The sequence below is a fragment of the Crocodylus porosus genome, unplaced genomic scaffold (assembly GCF_001723895.1).
Source record: "Crocodylus porosus isolate Cpor-Errol unplaced genomic scaffold, CroPor_comp1, whole genome shotgun sequence".
Lineage (NCBI taxonomy): Eukaryota > Metazoa > Chordata > Crocodylia > Crocodylidae > Crocodylus > Crocodylus porosus.
Genome location: NW_017728932.1, coordinates 14,708,760 through 14,718,201, shown reverse-complemented (window position 1 = coordinate 14,718,201; position 9,442 = coordinate 14,708,760).

Here is a 9,442-nt window from a genome sequence, read left to right as displayed (position 1 = left end):
TCCCTTGGGAGCCCGTTCCAGACCTTGGCCACTCGAACTGTGAAGAAGTTCCTCCTAATATCCAATCTAAATCTGCTCTCTTCTAGCAGATATGGGGTAATGAAGCAAGAATCTGCCATATTGTCAACTTAATCCTTACCAGTGCAGGGGCTCAGAGATGGGACTGCAATAGACTCCCTTTTTTGTTTTTGGCCACCCCCCACTCCCCCAAACAGGCCAAGTGACTGGATGGACAAGCATGGAGAAGCCTAGAAAAAAAAACAGCAATGGAAAAATGTGCCCAGTGTATCCTCCTCAGCCAAGTAAATATAGCTGTGGAAACCTTTTCCTGGTGGCTGTGAACTGGCTTGATGTGTCACGGCTTGCTCCTTGCAGGATTGATTAAAATGGCTCCACCACATTTCATGCAGGTGCCCAGCTTCTATTAACGGGGACTTTTAAACAGTGTCCAAGTACTTTTAAATATGGTCGTGTCACACTCTTCATAGTGGACTGTACATATTGAGCCAACCTCTTTTTACATCTGGTCACAAACTAGGCTCCCTCTGTGTGTGTGTGCGCGCGCGCACACACACACACACACACACAGCAGTTGGGCATCTCCCAGATCAACAGGCGCAATTGGATGTGTTTATGATGCAGCGAGATGATGGTGGCTGGCGTATTTGTTGGAGGTTTCCCTGGAAGCATCTAATTAAAAGTACCTCTTCAAAGCAGTAAATGATAGGTTAAATTCCTTCACGTAGGAGAGAACTGAGGAGACTTCTGTGCAATTACAAATACTGTTCTGTAACTTCTAATATTTAGTTTTTATCTCTCCCTCCTTTTCTCCCCCCGTCCCCCCTTTCTCTCACTTCCCCAAGCCACTGTTTTCTCCTTTAAGCTCCAACTCCTCATTGAAAACAGACTGGCTGAGATATGGGTTTGAATTAGTGGGACTTTGGCAAAGGTTTCCTGTCATCTCTTCAGCGATTACTGGCATGGGAGAAACACTTTCTGTAGGGGAGAAGCTAATGGCACACCCAGAACAAATAGCATGCAATTATTTGCATATGCTTTTGCAGGCTCATCTTAAACGAGGCACTGCCAAATGCCTGTGAGCCTACTGCAGCGCACTTTTCTCATTGAGGAGTCGGAGCATCCCAGTGGTCAGCAGCCTCTTCCTTGCCCTTTTATGTGCTATACCTGCCGCTTGCTCATCACAGTGCTCATTTAAAAAAGGTTTGTTAAAGGCTTTTGCTCAACTTCTCATGGAGAGAGAGGATGTTACAGCATCGGCAGATAGTTTGCAGAGGAGCCAGAAGGAATTGGGTGCCCACGTTCAACTTGGTTTAGACTTCTGAAAATGTCGTCAGGTCAGGAGGCAGCCACGCACACGTTGCTTCCTCAGCTGCACTTTGCATGGGTGCCTGCACCATATTTCAGGTACCAAAGCAGATGGGATGGAGCCAACAGTTGGGAACAGGCTTATTGGTGCATGCAGTCTAAACACGGAGTGCTTATCTGTGCTACATTTCAAGCAGGTTTTTAGCCTTCAAGTTATGTCATTTGCTTAGTGTCTGGTCAGGAGCTGGCCAGCCGCAGAACACACCTTTATCTACAACTGAATCTTCATTATAAGCATGAGTACGTGGTTTTTGAAACTCAAGTTCTTAAAGGGCCAAGCCTTATTGCAGTTGGTGCTTAAAGTAGCGTTGCTCTCTTATTCTGCATGTTTATCATTCAGAAAGTGACTGAAAGAACCTTGACTACATGCAAGTGTTAAGGCAAAGGTCAGGTTTCTTTGAACCTAGTTAGACAAGCTGCTCAGATGCTGTGTATTTGGGGTACTGAGGATGAATCAGCAGTCAGTGGCTTCCTCGTTTCAGTGGAGTGACACTCTCGAGCTGAATTGTTCCTTCAACTTTTTGAGAAATATGAGAGAGGTTGCCCAACCAGTTGCTAATGAGGGTGTTAGCTGCCATTTCCAGTTGAAAGGAAAGCAATACGTCTTGTCATGTCAGTCGTTCCCTGTTTTGAGAAACTGTTCTAACCACAACCCTGTCCCGTACACAGTGACCTCAAGTGCTCTCTGCCAAGGTGTGAAGCATACCTGAGAGTTTAGCTCTTTTGGCCAGCAACGCTGAGGCATTTCACCTAGGCAGTCGCATTTCAAGTCCAGGTTAAAACATCTCCCCTGCCTGCTCCCCTTTACCTCGGCAAATTGGGCTATGACAGACACTGCTACTGCTGGGGCATCCGAGAAGTCTGAACTGTCTCTTAGTGGTTCTTTGAAATGCCAACCATAGCACAACACTGCCTTGGTGTCAGTGGGCCTGTTAGGGGGGTTTTCAGATAGCCTCAGAGCTGGTGCTGCATTGCTGGCAGGATCATGCAGTCAGTGACCACCTTTTTTTAATGATCTGGGGCTTGTCCCAACCATGAGAGCTCCTCAATCAGAAATAATGTCTGCTGCTTTCTTTGCTGAGAGCTGTCTGTGGAACAGCTGGTTTGCAGTGAAGTGCTTCTGCCGAAGGTCTTAGCCTGGGCTGCTCCAGGCCCCACACTGTTCTTTACAGGCCCTGGCCCCTCTAGTTGGGTTGGATAACTATTAGAATACGGCACTAAAATGCCTTCCTAAACGACTGACAGAGCCTCACCTATGGCTCCAGCAAGCTAAACTGCTGCAAATTTGAACAACTGACATCAGCTGCCTCTGAGCAACCATCCAGTGAGTCTGGGTATCTGTAGAATTAGCCTCTTCTACTCATAAAACCCAAAGGGGGCACCGTTAAGATGAAAGCAGGCAGAGAGGGAGAACTCTGCATTAGTGACCTAATTTCTAGCACTTCTTTTTGTTGCCAGCAAGACCCTGCAAGATGTCAGCAATGGTCCAGCTGTTGTGGAGGTGGCTGATGCACCCTTTGCTTGCAGTATCACCCAAACAAACGCCTCCAGTGAAGCGTTCCTCTAGACATCTCGCCTGCACAGTTCAGTCTAGCGCACGGAGCCCAGGCCTGCTGTTCTGGAGCTGGGGGCTCCACTGACTGGCCTGGGAGCGTAAGGGGCTCTGTCCCAGTCGCCCCGTTCTTCGGAAAATGCCTTGTGCTCCATGAACCGTCAGTCTTGTAAAATTTGTTTTCCTATGCTGCTACCTGAGCTGAGGGCAAATGGGTCCCAAATCCCAGGAGGTGAGAGGCTCATTTCCTTTGTGCTGGCAACTTGTGAGTGCATCACAGCCTGGCCCTGGATGCTCTTTGCTTTCTGTCTGCCTTGCTTCCCTCTCATCTGGTGGTTTGAGTAGCAGTTGACTGGCCCAATACAACCTGCCTGCAAATGCCAAGCAAATTTGCTTAAATGTATGTGAAGGGATTTGAAGGATTATGTGGGTGTTAAAAGCTGTACAGCTTGTTTGAAAGAACTAACTGTGGCTTTATTTTCCCTTTTGAGTGCTTTTCCCCCCCTTGTAATTCTGATGTACAAGCTCCCATTAGCTAAATCTCATGAGTAGAGAATTTCATCTGGCAGGCATCTGACCTGTAGAAACCCACTGAGGTTTTTACACGAGTGTTTGCCTCAGTGTTTTTCTGGGTTATTTCAGTTTGCTGCAGCTGTTCGTTACCAAATCAGCCTGTCCACCACAGGTATGTAGATCTCTCTAGGCCCTGAGAGAATTGTCGGTTTTGCATAGATGGAAACTTATTCCCACAGGGATACTAACTCTTAAAGAAGCAGCGACTATCTTATGCAAAAATCTTGCAATGTTTGTCAGTCATTCCTGGCATTTTCCTTCCTCCTTTGGTCCTTAATAATCAGGAAATTTGCATAAAAACAGACTCTTAGTTTCAGAGTCTCATTTCCTGGTACTCAGCCTTCACCCAAGTACCACTAACCTTTGCTTCAGCATTACCACTGGTCATTGTTACAAAACGTTGCATAAGCAGACTCCAGGTGGGGGTGAGCAACAGGAAGAGAAGAATTCTTAAGAAACCTGGAGCCAGTTGCTCTTGCTAAGTGCTGAGTAATGAGCAGTGAAAAAGAAATGGGAGAATGTTATCTGAGTAGCACTGTCTCTGAATGACTGTTCCTGGTGCAGGAGGTGATCTTTGGACTGGTCCCTCCCCTAAGTGATTTAAATATGCCTGTATCATGTGTGGAATTAACGCCCGCAGACAGTGCGCTGCCTGTCGATCGGTGCTGCTGCTGGGTTTGTGAGTCACGAGATGGTGACTGTGGCTTGCAAATGGCTGCAGCGTTCCACGTGCAGGGTCCTGACTGGCTTGTGTGCTGTATTCTGGAGGCACGTTTTAATTCTGGCTCTGGGAGAAGGGATTTGAGCATGGGAGAAGCCTCAACTGGAATTCTTCAGTTGGCCAAATCTTGCCGTCCTTAATTAGACAAAACCCTCACTGATCTTTACTGGCTGCCTTGTCTGAGTGAGGATTTCAGGATTTGGCTTCAGGGTAAAAGCACCTGACTTCTTCCCGAGTGCCGGGGGTTCTTACAGCCCAGATTTACTTCCACCTTATCAAACCTTTGTCAGAAGCCGACGTTTGAATAGTGACGCTGGGTACCTGAAAGGTGTCTATGCAGTGTGTGCCCAAAATTTTTGCAGAATTTGATGCTATCCCCTCCCTAGCTTCCTTGCTGAAGCAGTGAGATTGGGTTGTCCAAGTTCCCATGGCATGCACAGAATGCGACCCCTGACCTCCTGATTCCAGGACTGTGGGCCTTGCCGCCTCCCATTTTTGGTCACTTATTTCATGCAACTCACAATTCCAACTTTCTCCCAGACACTACCAAACTGCTCTCCCCAGTGTTACCTTTGATCTCCTGCATGCTCAGGCTGCCTTAGATTTTGCTGTCAAGAGGCCCCGGTCTTGTAACTGTCTATGCCTGTGCTGATCCTCTTGGAACCCATTAACTTCAGTGGGGCACACTGGCCTTCGTGCAGGCCCCTCTACATCACCACTGCTCAGCTTGGACGTGAGGTCCATCTGTATTGAGGCATTAAATACAGCATTAGGTGTTACTTGTAGTTGTACGTTAAGGAATAATGTTATTTTTCTTGTACAATGTTTCAGAATGAAATTCCTGGATCCATTGGATAAAAATAGCTGTGGGTGGGTGTGTGACAAGACACTGTGGAAGCATGAATTCATGGTTAGCTAGTACAGAAAAACTAGATATTTCCTCCTAGGACAGGGACGTTGAGTTGAACGTGCATTTCCCTTTGCATATTTTATTCCTTTTCTTTTTTTTTATCACCAAACTTGTCAAGAAAGGAGTATTTAGCTCACAGTGTCAAACTATTGGGTAATAACATCACTCCACCAAGGCACTACTACAGGTTTGAGTTGTCAAGATAGTGGGGAAAACTCACTGTTCTTTGCCTTACAAGTGGCAGCGTATATGCGACACTCAGCAGTGATCTGGCGTGTGAATGTGGTATGTTCTTGAACTCAAATACCGTACTGACCGGTTTGGAGAGCAGCAGCTCTGAACTACTGCCCAAATCTTACGGTACTTTGAGTGTTATAATGATTCTACAGCTCCTTTGCCAAACAAAAAAATACAAAGAGTTAGTATTTTATTACACCACCTCCAGTGTGTGGGATAAGGGCTGCTTTCCATTTGGCTTCCTTGGTAGTGTTCTGCTTGCATGCTCCAGTACATGATCTATTGCATATTGAAACTTGCTGGGCAAAAGCTCAAATTAAATCATACCATCTGACCACAATTACACCATTCTTAAGCAGCTGAAGTGTATTTTTGTGAGTCTATGTATAAACATTATACTGTATGTGGAACCCAATATGTATAAAGAGGTATTCAGAGGAGACCATGGAACAGAACATGCTCACTTAAATGCATATATAATATACCAAGAGGGTAGTTCGTGTCTCTTGTTGCATGTAAATGTGGAACAAAAATTCTGGGTTAAGTGAAGCTAAAATGAGGAACTTTTAGTGCTGGGAGTGGCGATGCCGTTCTGTAGCTATTTTCAGCCTCAAGCTAGAGTTTGGATTTCTGAATGTTGCATTAATATGAAAAGTTTGTTGGACCTCTGGTTAATTTTGCTATATGCTCAGTTTGTACATAAAGAATACAGAGCTGAAGGAAGTCCAGGAGATGTATATCACTTCCTTTTTTATGCTCAGTTTAGCTGTCGTGGTAAAATGTAACCCCTCTCTTCAAATTCTGCTTTGAAAAGATGAGTGAGCCTATTCCTGCCACCCTTACTCACATGAATGGCCTTGCTGACTTGCCTAAATGGAACTAGCTGTCTGAGTGAGCACCGCTCTGGAACAACGAGTCCTGTTTTTCAAGTAGCTGCCTGAGATTTTGTTTTATACAAGTTACTCTGTGAGCAAGGGATCCCTTTTTGGAATGCCTCAGCTTCTTAAGGGCTCTGCAGTTAACTCCAGGCTGCCTCTTCCATTTAGCTTCCTTGACACCAGCTCAAATAACTGTGGAGAATCTATGATCTACGTGAAGGAACAAATGTTCGTAGTCCCCCTGGGGCTGCTAAGTCTCATTTCATAGAAACAGACAGTTTCTTCCTGTCCTGGCTGTTTTAGACCCCTGAGGACTCCCTGCATTTACCCTTCACTCCTGACAAGGTTTGCCTGATGCTCCACACCCTGTTGGCAGTTTTTATCCTTCTGGGAAAGGGTTAAAGAGGTTCTGCTGACTCACTAAGGCAGGTTGACTCATTACCCCACCCAGATATAAGGGAAATGGCTGTCTAGAGAGAGAGGATTCATACATTGTAAAGCCAGAAGGGGACCATTGTGATCGTGCAGTCTGACCTAAAAAACAGGAGACACTCTACAGCTTGAACTCAGAGCTGTTGGCTCTGCCTACCAGAAGGGAAGGGTGTGCGCAGAGAAGGCATGGGGTGGGACTCCTAGAAGCAGCCAAACCTGGAGAGGAGTCCTGCACTAAATATTGTACTGCTGAAGCTGCGTCTGATAGTAGCCTTTGAGCGCAGTTAGGGAAAGGCATCAGCTCAGCTTCTTTAATAGCTTTTAATATAACAGAATGATCTCGGCCTCTTCTGAGCTAAGATCAAGTGTAGTCGTCGCTGCGCTGGTCTGTTTCGCAGACCGAGATGGATTCCAGTGGCACTGTGTAGTGGAGGCTGCACCCTGTCCAATGCACTGCAGACAAGACACCCTATGAGTCTTGTAATTAGCTTCCCAGGATGCCTGCCAATGGATTTGGGTTTATCTGAAGCCCCAGGCTGAACAATTGAGTTTTGCTCAGTCGAGATGATTCAGAAAAGATTCAGCTAACTTGACCAGGAATAGGAAAATTTTCCCCCCAAAAGCCCAAAATCAGATCTCCTTGGCCTTTTAGCTAGGGACAGGTGATGGGGCCTCTGGGCTTGGGGCTTGAATCCCAGGGCCTCTGGGCTTGGGGTTTGCACATAGGATGCCTGCCATGGATTTGGGGAGTATCCGAAGCCCCAGACCAATGGTTCTGGGAGGGAGGAATAAGATTAGAGCGGGCTTTATATTCCATTCCTTGACTTCTTTCTTACAACCCTCCTGACACAGTATCAGTGTGTGGTGGTTTCTGAGATGCAGATACTTGTCCAGGATTATCTAAACCATGGCCTTCAGTGCAACCAGGTTGTGGTGACCTTTGAACCAAAACTCAGACTTCTCCAAAATACAATCTGTGGCTTCTAAAGGTACTTTCCTTCATGTGCTTTCCCTGACCTTTGTGAAGTCAGTTAACTAGCACATCCCTTGCTTCTTCCTGATGATTGATAAATCTTTCTGATAACCACTAATTGCTCTCCTTAATCTTGAATTGCTTTCACTATCTTAACCTCTGCCTTCAATATGCAAAATAGCCCAAAATTCACATACAGCATACATCTTCTGCTCTACTTACTAATTATGTAGTTCTTTTGCACATTGATATATATAGAGATTGATATAAGTGTGTTTATGTCCACAGCTATCTCAAGGCTTTGTCACATTCATGTCTGTGTTTAACACGCTAATTTTTGGTGCATTTGGGGCAGAAGGGAGGAAATCCCAAACTTACTTTTGTCCATCAAACAGTTCACCTACCTATCAGCTACTTCTGTACCAGCAACCATCCGGGAAGGTACCAGGGAATCGGATTAGAGCAGGCTTTCTATTCTGTTCCTTGTTTGATGTTATATTTAGCAAACTGAGTGACTTCTTTCAATGCAACCAGGTTGTGATGACCTCTGAACTGAGTAACCTGTTTTTATTCAATTCTTTGACTCACCCCCCGCCCCGCTCCAAGTTGGACTGCCCTCAGAAAGGAACTACTCAGTTTGCTAAATATAACTTCAAGCAAGAACAAGTTTTACCACAGTCATCCAGCTTCTCACTCTGCCTGTACCCCTCCAACCCCCTGGGAAAAGAAAGTGGGCCAGAGGAGTGTAGATCTATTTTGGAAAATAGATGGAAAAGCAAATTCCGAAGTCAAGGGTTTGGAATAGACAGAAAATAGCTCAGAGATGAAGCAGGATCTCTAGCCCATTCTCACTCATTGCACAAAGCAATGCAAATCATTTTCACTGCTGGTACATGATACTTCTGGTTCTCACCTCAGTTTCTTCCCTGTCTCAAGGCTGTTTATGCTGACAAGAAGTTAGTGCTGTGAAGAATCACTGACTCTGATTTCATACATTTCATAGACATTAGGGCTGGAAGGGACCTCACAAGATCGAGTCCAGCCCCCTGCCCAATGGGCAGGAAGTCAGCTGGGGTCATAGGATCCCAGCAAGATAAGCATCCAGGATTACAGGGTGCAACCCCATATAGTTGGTGTAAAAAGCCATGTGCCCTAATGGACTTAACAATATTTTGCCCTGAATCCTGTTTGTAAGGAAGTTTTTGCAGGCATCATCACAAAGCAAAAATTAATAGGCAGGCTCAGCTCTGCCTTTTGGCTAGACACCTGTCCTTTATTTTTCATTCGTTGTTGAGTGTCTGTAATTGCAATGCAACTTTCTACCTCCAGTATCTGGAGTTGCTTGTACTTTCCCACTGTTGGAATTGCATCTTGGGTGTCTTTTACATTCCCTGATTTTACCTTAAATTCTATCACTGGCCTTTTAAATCTTTAAACTTTTAAATTCCTGGCAAGTTGCATACCATTTCCCCAACCAAAGGCTACTGACAGTTCAAGTAGCAAGTATACCAATATGAAGTGGATAAATAGATCAGTGCAGCTCATAGTTATAACATGCACTGACACTACTTGTCTGATGCTCGGATAGAAGGGCTAGAGCTGTCAGCCATACAATAACCTTTCTTGAACCAGGGACTTTTTATCTGATCAAGGCTTCTTTTGTTTTGCCTTGTCTGCTAGAGTTGTCCGATTGTGTGTTCCTGGCCTTCTGTCACTCTTGATTTCTTGGTTCTATTTTCTTTCTTCTACTATCAGAATCACCTTCTTTCTGTTATTTCCT